The sequence below is a fragment of the Chrysemys picta genome, unplaced genomic scaffold, assembly GCF_011386835.1.
Source record: "Chrysemys picta bellii isolate R12L10 unplaced genomic scaffold, ASM1138683v2 scaf184, whole genome shotgun sequence".
Lineage (NCBI taxonomy): Eukaryota > Metazoa > Chordata > Testudines > Emydidae > Chrysemys > Chrysemys picta.
In genome coordinates this window covers 27,280-39,731 of record NW_027052891.1, presented here as the reverse complement: position 1 = coordinate 39,731, position 12,452 = coordinate 27,280, and the positions used below count along the sequence as shown (strand labels likewise).

At 55.5% G+C, this 12,452-nt stretch overlaps 1 long non-coding RNA gene across 1 annotated transcript; it reads right to left on the bottom strand.

Moving 5' to 3' along the window:
* Positions 1–375: 375 nt before the first annotated feature.
* Positions 376–2,629, bottom strand: LOC135978257 (uncharacterized). The gene is made up of 2 exons (XR_010595686.1): positions 2,378–2,629; positions 376–553 (listed from the first exon to the last, which is right to left on the bottom strand). It is a non-coding gene; the product is annotated as an uncharacterized LOC135978257 (long non-coding RNA).
* Between the last annotated feature and the right edge of the window lie 9,823 nt (positions 2,630–12,452).

The window sequence follows — 12,452 nt, the reverse complement described above, 5'->3', positions numbered from 1 at the left end:
GCAGCGTGGTATTTTGACTTGGTAAAATGGCTGACCCTTTGGGGTCAGGAGAACATTTTGTATAGTGAGCAGAATTTTTAAATAACTTCACACTATACCAGACCTAGGTGCTGATTGAGAGCCAGAGAACTGGTGATGTCTAGTTTACCTAGATTTCTGGCTTGGGGCTTGCGCCGGTTCTGGTGTGCATTGTGAAGAGGAACCCCCAGGTATTGACCATGGCCCTGGTTGCAGCCAATACCACCCGGTAGAGGGGCTACATAAGAGGGGGAAATCTCTTCAGTGACAGAGGGGAAACGAGCCACGTTATGAGCTTAAAATGCTTCCAGACAGAAATTGAACCAACCAAACAGAAGAGAATCACTAGCCACAAGGTTACACGACATTCGTTTAGAAGAGGGAGCAAAGGGCAGCGGAAGAGCGAACTGGAGGGAACTAACAGACGTTCTTAAATTGTATTTGGCTGCTGCTGCTGCTGTGCCACCGATGTGCCAGGCCGGTGGGAGGCGCTTTCTTAATCCGAGTCAGAACTGCTGCTCGACCCACTTCCATGCTGAAAGGGACAAGGATTGACGTGTATTAGATACCGTGAGAATAGCCCTCTCCCACGGCTGTCTGCATTCACAGCAGTTACCGTCCCGCAGCCTGTGTCACAAGACGGGAGCTGGCCCTGGTGCCTGGCCAGCTACACTCCGGCTGCTCCCGTGTCAGCTGTACGTGGTGCCCTTCACTTCCTGACCCGACATTGGCATCATTTTCCGGTGGCTCCTGGGAGGGACGGCCGGGGCTAGTAACTGGTTTCTCTGCTCGCCCATAGTACAGAGCTAGGGGTGATGATGGCAGCTCTCCTAGCCAGGCCTGCAGCAGGCATGGGGGGAGCCAGGACTGCTCAGGCATTGAGGAATGGGCAGGGGAGTGGAGATGGAAAATTCGACCTTCGAGGGAAGCACAAGCCCACGAGCTACCCTTCAGGAACAGCCCTGGCAGGCTTGGGGACTCCCGGCCAGGCTGAGCCAGCAGGAAGGAGGCGGGAGGGCTGCAGCCCTGGCCCCCGAGCATGCCCAGTGTGATGAGAAGGCCCTGGGCACAGAGAAATCAGTGGCCAGGCCCAGCAGGACGGGCACCACACAACGCTAAACAACGAGCTCACTGCACAATATTGGTTGCCAACCAGGACGCTGCTTCACCTTGGAAAGGAATCGCCCGGCAGAGATGGGCTGCGCAGGAAGACACTGAAACGGCCCGACCTGCAACCCCTGGCACTGCGCGGGGAGGCCGGGCTTTGAGTCCAGTTCTCAGCCCCGAACCTCTGCACCAGCCAATGCTGCTGGGCTTCTCGACACCCGCCAGGTGATTCCAGGGGCAGGTCCCCGCTCCTGAGCCCAGCCAAGTAGAATTGCCACTAACTGCACCACAGCAACCCCAGGGGCTGCGGCAGCACGTGCGGTACTACGTCCCCAGCAGGACGCTAAGGCCCCGCCCGGCGAAGACGTGTACACGTGCCTGACGGTACCTCAGACTGAGCATCACTGATTTCCAGGTGCTGCTTACGAGCTAACGCTGAGCATGTGCACACGCTGTGCAGACTCGGGGCCTCAGGCAGGGAGTCAGTCCCTGCAAGGGCTTCCAGCGCCGGGCTCTGTGGCAGAGGGACATTCTGGCTGGATGATGGGTTTGTACAAAGGCGTCACACCCAGTAAGCTGGGTTGGTTTGTTGCAGCCACGTGTCCCTGTACATGAGTGAGGCTGGCCACAGAATGCAGGTGGGCGCAGCACTGGCCAACGTGCTGGAGAGGTCCCTGGGAATCCAGCCTGCCTTTGTGAGGTGTGTCAAGGTGCCACGTCATGGCCCTGACATTCTGTGCTGAGCTGAGTTCTCCGTCCCACCCGAGTGCCCTGAGCTGTGGCTGCGTGCTAGTCCTGCTCCCTCTGTTTCATTTCCTGACACTGACTCTAGGAACACCTGGGTTCCCAGCAGAGCTGGGCCGGTCCTGCACCGGTTTGGCTGCACAAGGTGCGATGCAGCAGCCTGTAGGCGCAGGCGGGTTTGGTTTGAGGTTTGAATACATTAACCAGTGATGCCCTGGCCAGTACAAACCCTAATCCGGAATCCAGGGACCTGGTGAAAACAGCCGACTCTTAAGGGGAAAAGAAAATGTTTCCAGGGACTGGTGTAATGTCCCCTGGCTGCAGGGAGCAGAGAGGGTGGGTTCTGATGTCCCCAGAGCCCCATGTACGGGTTGGGAACAGAGCAGTCCCTAACCCAGCTAAGCCTTGGGCTGTGGGCCCTGCACAGCATCCCAGCACAGGGCTGACGCTAATGGTGCATCTTCTTCTGCAACGTGGCCCCCACACCCCAGTGACCAGGGCTCTGTACCTTGTGTCCATGGCGACCATGGCCATGTTTCTAATGTTTGTGATGATGCCCATGAGGTCCACCTGGGGGATGACACCCAGGATGGTGAGGGCATCCAGGTCCATGCGGGTGGTGTCCATGCGGGTGGTGTCCAGGGGGATGAGACCCACCAGGCCCAGGGCATACAGGAGGGGGAGGAGGACAGACAACAGGGGAGCAAGGACTCGGGTGAGGGTGGCAATGTGGCGTGTTTGGTGGTGGTCTCCCACCAGGGGGTCCTACCAGACAAAGGGAAAGCAGAGGTGACGTGTTAGAGCCCATGGCAAGGCCCCTTCACCCTTCCTCCTCCCCGGGTTTCCCTGCAGTGCGGGCAATGCTGACACACCACTGGCCCCAAGCATGGTTTCCCTGTGCTGGAGGCTCCCAGGCTCCTCTCGCACGGCCTCCATCCTCCCAGTCTGCAGTGCCGCTTGGATGCTGCCTGCAGGAACTGGTCTCCCCTGGCTTCCCTTGGCTCACTGTATTGCCACCCGGAGGGATCCGCATTGTTAGCAGCGGGGAACCCCAGGTGATACCCCCTGGCACTGTGTATTCGAAGGGAAATGCCCCCAGGAAGGCAGGGAACAATGACCTAGTCCATGGTGCAGTCGCTTCGGACAGACGACTCCCGCTGAGTAGGGCATTGCCTGATTTCAGTGGCCTGCCAGCTCCGGAGTAAGGGGGCTGGGGTAGGGTTACCATATTTAAAAATTAAAAAAAGAGGACACTCCATGGGGCCCTGGCCCCACCCCTTCCCCGCCCCCGGCCCGCCCCAACTCCGCCTCTTCCCCACCCCAACTCCGCCCAGTCCCCTGAGTGCCCCGCATTCCCCCTCCTCCCTCCCAGCCACGCGAAACAGCTGCCCGAGCGCTACCGGCTTCACGGTTTGCCGGGCAGCCCCCAGACCTCCAGACCCTGCGCCCCTGGCCGGGCACTTCCCCTCCCTGGCTCCGGCTGCGCTGGGGTAGCGCCCAACCGGGGGTGCAGGGTCTGGAGGTCTGGGGGCTCCCCAGCAAACCGTGAAGCCGGTAGCGCTCGGGCAGCTCGGCTCTTCCGCTGCACAGAGCTGAGGTGTCTGGGGGGAGCAGCAGCAGCCGCCGCCGCGGGGGAATCCGCCTGCAGCTCGCAGCCTGCCGGAGCCGCTCTAAGGTAAGCAGGGCACTGGTATTTTCCTGGACATGTTCGGCTTTTTGGCAATTCCCCCCGGACGGGGATTTGAGGACCAAAAAGCCGGACATGTCCGGGAAAATCCCGACGTATGGTAACCCTAGGCTGGGGGAGGCGAGGAGGCAGAATGGGGCCAGCATGTGGAGTAACTTTCAAACCGGGCCATGAATACTACACACGTATATGTACACACGTCACGCTACTGGAGGGCTGGGTGCTGCAGTCCTTACACAGGCAAATCTCCCAGAGACAGCCACGCTGTCTGGCTCCCAGCCGATCCCCGCTTTAGCCATGGCCCCACACAGAGAGTCCTGAAACCCGTCTGTGTCCCCGTAGAACAGAGGAACTGGCCTTAGCCTTCGGCCCAGGAAACAGCCCTTGAGTTCCCCAGCTTTAAGCAAAGCAGCCGGAAACAGCCCATCCCGGCTCCCCCCGGCAGGCCAGCCTGTGCTGAGCCAGGATCTCACCTGTGTTCGCATTCCACATGCCTGGAGTGTCCGTCAGCACCTCCAAGGGAAGGAGAGTCCTGGTCAGAAGGTTTCTCCCGCCCGCCCGCCCTCCAGTCACCTGCCTCCCGCCCCTGGAGCCGCTCTCTGCACCAGCGCAGCAAACCACGGAAAAGCACCCGCAGCAGGGGGGCAGAACGGTCCCCGCCCGCAGCCTGCACCTAGGGTGATCACCTTTTCAAAAGGCAAAAGCGGGACACATACAGAAACCCCGCCCCCTCTGTGGCCCCGCCCCTGCTCCTCCTCGTCCCCAAAGCCCTGCCCCCTGCTCAGGCCAGAAGCCAGAGGTGGGCAGTGGGAAGAGCCACCTTGGAAGCCTGGGCCACTGTGAGGAGCCCTGGACCCTCCACCTGCCCTGGACGAGGGGCACAAGAGCAGCCCCCGGCCCGTGTGCCCGCCCCTGGGGGCATGCTGCCCAGGACAGGTGGGAGCTCCTCGGCTCCTGGGCAGGGGGCAGGGCTTCCGGGGAAGGGGAGGAGCAGGGGCAGGGCCTCATGGCGAGGGGGGCAAACGCCCACCTCAGCCCCTTCTTCTCTCCCCGCAGGAAGAGGCTGGCACCACCCCTGAGCCTCAGGCAGCTACAGAGCGGCGCTGCAGGGAATCCGGGACAAATGCAGTCCTGGAGTCATTCAACCCGGGACCGGGACTAGACCTCTGCATTTCGGGACTGTCCCGCCCAGTTCAGGATGGGTAGTCACCCTACCCCCACCTGCACGACGAGGGGAGGTGCGGCCAGCGTGAGATGGCACCGCACCCACGTGCCCTGCGCCAGCAGCCTGGGCGCCCGTCCTGTCTCTGCCACAAGCTGCTGGGTGACCTTGGGCACTTCCCCTGCCACCTTGGTCTGCCTTGGGCAGCAGCTCTTCAGAGCAGGACCTGTCCCAGTGCATGTGCAGCACCCAGCACCAGGGACTCAGCTCAGCTGGGGCCTCGTGGGGCTGCTGGAATACACAGCGCAAGGAACAGGAGCAGCAAACCCGCAAAGCCAGCTGCGCCCACGGCCCCGCAGCAAAACTGCCATTGGCTTCAAAGGGCCTGAGGCAGCTCGGGCAGCACGTGCCTGTCTGTAATGGGGTGGGGCCCCATGCTGCCCTGTCCCGTGCCCACTCACACAGCGGCTGTGGGAACGCCCAGGAGCAGGGCCGTGTACTTCTCTGCCTTTTGGAACGGGGCATTGGCTCTGAGCTACCAGCCTGGAGCCACCTGAGCAGCACCGTGTGTCCAGCCCTCTTGGCGTCAGGCAGTTAATGCCCCTGCTGCCAATCCCGTGCAGCCTGGCACTGCTGCCACGCAATGCCCACCGCACTCTGCCAGCCTGGCATTCCTATTGCCCGTTTGCAGCATGTGCCCCAGGCTCCTTGCAGTGCAGCAGCCAGCAGCCCTGCCGTCTCCAGACCGGCCTCGCCACAGCCAGCAGCTCTGGGCTAGATTGTGGTTTGTGCACAGCCGTGGGCACTGGTTGGTACATACATGGCACTGCCCCGGGGCCACTGTCATGCCAACACCCCTCTGATCTAATCTCAGAAATCTGACTGCATGGCTGGCTCTGGCAGAAATGGTTCTGCTGCTGTAGACATGGAATAGGTGAGATATGATTGTCATTTGGCATTTCAGCAGTGCCCAGGCACCAGCCAAGAGTGCCCCGCCCGTGCCAGGCACTGCACAGTCCCAGTCTAAGAGACCATGCCCGAAAGAGTTTAGGGTCTAAACAGACTAGACAGACAAAGGCTGGGAGAAAGGGATCGAACATACGAGCTGTGGGAATAAAGGGAAAGTGGCAAAGTTCCACCATTTTTTGTTTTGTTTAAGCCCCTCTGTGCATGCAGCTGCCTTTGATTTCAGTAGCTGTGGCACGTACGGATCTCAGGCCTAGAGCTGGGCAAAATGTTTTAGCCCAAACTGTTTTTCCATTGAAAAAGGCAGATTCCAGTTGACGGGAACCTTAGTAAATTTGTTGATTCTGACTAATTGTTCCGGATGAAAAAAACATCTTGGAAATGTCAATACGGTTCATTTGGACATGTGCAAAACAAAAGCATTTGATTTTTTGATCTCCGTTGACAAGGCAACTGAGGTGCCTTTCACAAAAGTGAGGCAGGCTGGTGTCCCCTTATGCCCAGTAGTCTTTGGGTTACGGCCCCTACCTGGGACAGGAGAGACCCGGTGCAAACCCACAACAAATGCAAGTCTCCCAGGTGGGTACCCTAACCACTGGGCTAGGGACACAAAGGGGGCAACGCCAACTCCTCGGGTGCATGAATGGCATCTAGGTGCCCCCCATTTCCCAATTTCCTTTGCTTTTCTTTGTAAGCAGAATCAGGATGAGCTCTACCCTGACATCTGGTGGTGAATTATGGTGAGTGTGGAAAAGAACTCCAGGGGCTGATCTGGTTTGCATAGGCACACCCACTCGCCTGGCATGAAACAACAGCAACTCAAAGTGGTTACTTTGGCTGGTGTGGGATCCCCAGTTTCTCTGTTATTGGGGCAGGAAGAATAAAGTTTTGTTACCCTGATTCTGTGAATCAAGGGCAGTGAACCTGTTGTATGACAGAAGGACTGAGTGAGTCCTTCACCATTACCTAAGTAGCACTTGCTTGACAAGGGGCATGGGTTACAAAACCCAGTGAATAGAGAGATGATGGGGACAGATATTTGTACCTGATGGTATGGGTCTCTCTCCAAGGGGTTGAAACACCAATTGCACTACTTCCTCTCTCCACTCTTAAATATCAGAGCTAACTTTGATTCCATTAGAAGTCTAGTTACAGACTGCTGAATGGAATTCACTTTAGACCAATGCTGCACTAGCAGTGGGGCTCCCCTATTATGAGCTGAAATTGCTAAGAGCTGAAATCACAAAAGAGGTGAGATCACTGAGGCTGTGTTAACTAGTGGGGGAGCCTGAAGCTATAATGCTAAGCGGCTGGTAGAGCAGCTAGCAGAGTGGAGCCTTGTGGGATGGTTGGAGTGGAGCTGAGCAACTCACAGGTGGGTGAGTGGAGTGGAGCGGAGTGGAGTCTTGTGGAAGCGGCCCAAGGGACGGCTGAAGTGGAGCAGAGCTGAGCGGCTCACAGGTCGGTGAGCAGAGTGAAGCAGCTGCCAGAGCAGTTCGTGGGACGGCGGGAGCAGCTCACGGGACAGCTGGTGGAGTGGAGCAGCTCGTGGTGAAGACTGCGGCGGAACCCCGTCGGCCTCTGATCACGTAAGGTGCCCCTTAACGCCCTGTGTGCCCTCCCCCCCCCCGAACTCTGGGGCTGCACTGACCAGGGACAGAGACTTTGGGGGGTTGTTGGACTTTTGGGACTTTGGTGATCCTTGGGTTGCTGGTTTCAAGAACCCAAGGGAAAGGACACAGCCCAACTTGCTGGGGTGGGTTTTTTTTGCTCATGGTTTGTGTTATGAATCCTGTTTGTGGTTTTTTTTCCAATTTAATGCTGATGTCGTTTACCTCATGTTATTAAACATTTTTTGTTACACTCAGACTCTGTGCTTGCGAGAGGGGAAGTATTGCCTCTTAGAGGCACCCAGGGGGTGGTATGTAATTGTCCCAGGTCACTGGGTGGGGGCTCGAGCCGGTTTTGCATTGCGTTATTGAAGCGGAACCCCTAGATACAGAACCCGGCCCTTGTTGCTGCCAACTTAGGTGGGCAGAAGGGTTACATATTAAAAAACACCCCAAAATCAAACAAAACTATTTTATTTGCCTCAAAATTAAAAAAAAATTCCCCCCACCCCCGCCCTTTGCTAAAAACAGCAACTTCCAAACTTCCAATACAATTAGCACTTGTACTGCCTTCGTTTGAATCTTTAAATTATATAATTGTATCAGGTGCATGCACCCTCACACATACCCCCACACACACCCACACTCACAGACTCCCACACTGAGACACACACATTCACACCATGGCTGGGGAAAGTGTTGCAAGGAGCAATACTATTTCAAGCCTAGCAAGCAGACTACAGCTACGAAACAAAACTGCCTACGATACCAGCACGAGACGGTTATACAGACGCCGCTCCCTGTGGCTGCTCTCGCCGGTCCGGCTCAAATGTGCTGACAGAACAGACCACGAGTCCCTTAAATACGCTCCCCCCCCCGCCCATCGTCGGCTGAGCCAGTGAGCAGGTGGGGCGCGCAGAGCACCAGAGATGCTGTGGGCAGGGCTGAGTACAATAAAGCTGCGTAACTGGCTTCTCACCTCTTGCCTCCCTTGTTGCCAGGCCCTGGTGCTGTGTACGAACATGAAGTCAATACTCCACTCCCAGGTGAAGCGCGAAGGTCGCACTGGGCTGAGAAGGGCTGGCGCAGAGCCCTGCGTGGGACTTTGTTTAATCCTGCTGCAGTGCTCTATTCTAGTCCCGCGCAGGGCTCTAAGTAGGTGCCGAGGCTGGAGGGGAGGGGTGGTCACTTCCTCTCACGGCTCAGCAGTGATAAGTGATCAGCTGAGTGACATGAGTCCTACTTATTCCGGTTGCTCTTGGGCATGGGCCTTTCCCGCGTCCCCACTGTCATCAGTGCCAACCCCCGTGACTGCCATGGGCATAGGCCTGGACCTTAGGGGCAGGCTCTCCTTTCTGCTCTGGCCCCCTAAGCTGGGCATAAGGGTAAATATGATGTGGGGTTGGGAACGTGCGTGCAGCCCCAGGGGCCTGCGGATGGGCTCCCGAGACTGTGCATAGGGCGTACCACACATCCAAAGTTACATAGCAAATCTCTTCCTTTATATATAATTACACGTTATATGGCATTTACCGTATGTTGAATCACACATTTTGGGATTGGCACGGTCACTTTCCAGAAACCAATCTCTGTACAGTGTGCACTGTCCATGCGCAACTTACTCTGTACCCCACCTTATGTTCCAGACTTAGCCTATCCATTATCTTGCCCATTATAAATGGTTTCCTGGGTGTCCCCCTTATCTTAGCTAGTCCAGATGTTCTGTTTCCAGCCTGCTGATTCATTTACCTCCCTAATCCTGCCTCCCAAGAAATAAGGCTTCCCACATGTTTTATTACTTATGTCAAGTGGGACCCACAACTCTCTCGTAGATCCATCCTCTGAAAGCCCCTTTCCTTCCCTCCAGGGGACATTGTAAAGGCCAAAAGTATAATTGGGTTAAAAAAAGAATTAAAGAAGTTCCTGGAGGATAGGCCCATCAATGGCTATTAGCCAAGATGATCAGGGATGCAACCCCATGTTCTGGATGTCCCTAAACGTCCAAGTGCCAGAAGCTGAGACTGGACAACAGGGAATGGATCACTCAATAATTGCCCTGTTCTGTTCATTCCTGGCACTGGCCACTGTCAGAGGCAAGACACTGGGCTAGATAGACCATTGGTCTGGCCCACTATGGCGGTTCATATGAAGTAGGAGATTCAAGATCCACTGAAATAAGGGCTTTCAAGATGAAGCGAGCAAACATTTAGTTGAAATGGTTCCATGCAAAGAAGAGCAGGACATCCGATCGGGTTTTTATCCTGTACCCCGCAGCCAGCTAATGATTTCTCCCTGTAAACTTTTCCAAGACCTGAAGAATCACAGAACTGGAAGGGACCTCGAGAGGTCATCTAGTCCATCCCCTGCACTCGTGGCAGGACTAATTATCTAGACCATTCCTGACAGGTGTTTGTCTAACCTGCTCTTAAAAATCTCCAATGATGGAGATTCCACAGCCTCACTAGGCAATTTGCTTAACCACCCTGACAGTTAGGAAGTTTTTCCTAATATCCAACCTAAACTGCCGTTTCTGCAATTTAAGCCCATTGCTTTAGTCTTCTCTTTTCCAGATTAAACAAACCCAATTTTTCCAATCTTCTGGAAAAAGAAGATTTTTTTTTTCTGTCATAGGTCATGTTTTCTAGACCTTTAATCATTTTTGTTCCTCTTCTCTGGACTCTTTCCAATTTGTCCACATCCTTCCTGAAATGTGGTGCTCAGAACTGGACACAATACTCCAGTTGAGGCCTAATCAGAGCGGAATAATTACTTCTCGTGTCTTGCTTACAACACTTCTGCTAATACATCCCAGAATGATGTTTGCTTTTTTTGCAACAGTGTTACACTGTTGACTCAGCTTGTGATCCACTATGACGCCCAGATCCCTTTCCGCAGTACTCCTTCCTAGGCAGCTCTACGCTGACACTGTGTCGACCTAATGACATTGACCATGACTCTACACCACTCGGGGAGGTGACATTACTAAATCGGTGTAGGGAGGCACTTTACATCAACGGGAGCCGAATTTAAGTGAAGACACTTCCACAGCTCGGTGGACGCAAGGCAGCTTACGGTGACCTACCCCTGTAGCGTAGACCAGGCCTCACTTTGACTGAGGCATTAGAAAGGGGATTGCAACAATAGGCCTGACAAGTGTATAGATACAGCTCCTTAGCAGGTGACTAAGCCGTTGACATCCCAAGATATCAGTTTACCTTCTGACAGAACAATTGCTGCATTCATGAGAGACATGGGCAGGTATTCAACTCCGCCCCCAGGCAGGACCCTGAATAATAGGGACAATTATCCTTTCCTTTGTTGGGAGAGCTGCAGAAGCCAGTGTCTGGCCCGGGCAGGAAGCTCAGGTGCACCAGCCCTGTTGTCACTACACAGCCTTGTTGTCCTTTCAGAGAGGTGTAGCTGGGAACTCGTTAGCTTGTGGGATTGGTCATGAATTGCAGCTCCTCCCAGCTCTAGGGCAGCAGTTCAAACCCAGCCTGTGTTGGGAGTTGGCTGATGGTTGTTACCATCTGATGCCTTACTCAGACCAGCTATGAAATAAACTTGGCCTTGGTCTAGGCCACAACAACCACACCAAGAAGTCAGGGACTAACTTGGTCCTCTTTCTGCCAGTGGGGAGATTGGTGGTTCCTCTAGGGTGTGGCTGGGGCACATGAGTATGTCATCAGTCCATGCTTGCTTAGTAATATAATAATATATGGAGATATACCTATCTCACAGAGCTGGAAGGGACCTCGAAAGGTCATTGAGTCCAGCCCCCTACCTTCACTAGCAGGACCAAATACTGATTTTTGCCCCCGATCCCTAAGTGGCCCCCCTCAAGGATTGAACTCACAACCCTGGGTTTAGGGGGGTAATGCTCAAACCACTGAGTGGGGCTCTCTCCCTCTAGCGGCTGGACCCCAGAGAATTCTGACATTGCCTCTGGCTTTGAGCTAAGAGACCTCCCCCTCTGAGGACGCTCATCCTGACCTGAGAGCTCTGCCCAGCTGAGCTTCCTGGAAGGGCCACCACTTATCACGTGATACCCCGAGCGTGTGAAGAGCAGCAGGGCTTGAGCCTGTGGCCTCTGTGTCAAGCTGTCCTGCGGTGTCTTAAGAGCTTGAGTACCAACCTCAGTCTGTTATGAGCCAGGCACAAACTCCACATTGGTTCTATACACAGGGCCAGCGTTCCCTCTCATTTTTCCCACCCATGTGCGGAATGAATTTTGTTACATGCATCAATATGGAGGTGATGTGTGACACATCATCTTCATATAGGTGCACATAACAAAATTCATCTGGTGGGGGTGGGGCCGAGGGGTTTGGCGTGTAGGAGGGGGCTACGGGCTGGGGCAGAGGGTTGGGATGCTGGGGCGTGAGGGCTGTGGGTTGGGGGTGCGGGCTCTGAGGTGGGGCCAGGGATGAGGGGCTCAGGGCTGGGGCAGAGGGTTGGGTGCAGGAGATGGAGACTCCATCTGGGGGTATGGACTCTGGGGTGGGACCGGGGATGAGGGGTTTTGGGTGCAGAAGGGTGCTCCGGGGCTACGGCGCGGAGAGAGAACTCCCCCCAGGTCTCTCTCCCTACTGCAGCACCTGGGCTGTGGGGAGAGGTTCCTCTCCCCGCCGCAGCTCTGGGGCTGGGGCCGTGGGATAGGTGCCCCCCCTGGCCGCGGCAGGTCTGAGCCGGGACTGGGTTTGGCCTGCCCCTCTCCCAGCCACGGCAGGTCCAGGGCCGAGTTGGTTCTGGGGTTACAGGTGGATGGTGTAAGGATTGTTGCTCTACTGCTACCTCTATTGTAGGCAGCAAGTGTCCATCTACAGAAGGGGCCGCATGACCCTTTCACCAGCGCGAGTCGTTTAAAAATGGCTCACGGGTATAACTGTAGAGTATGATTATACCAATAAGTTTCCCCATGGAGACAAGCCCTTAGAGATGGCATGCTTCCAATGAGATGTTAAACCAAGGTCTCTTCTGCCCATCTCTGAAGGCTGGCCAGGGAGAAGTGACCTTTTACATGGAGCTTTTCAAAAGAGATTAGGGGTTAGCTGGTACTGTGGCAAATGCTCCCTCCCTGCAGGGTCGGTGCAAACCAGCAGCCCGCAGGAAGCAATAATATTGCTACCAAACTAGAATAGGAGCCCCTGGGCCAGGG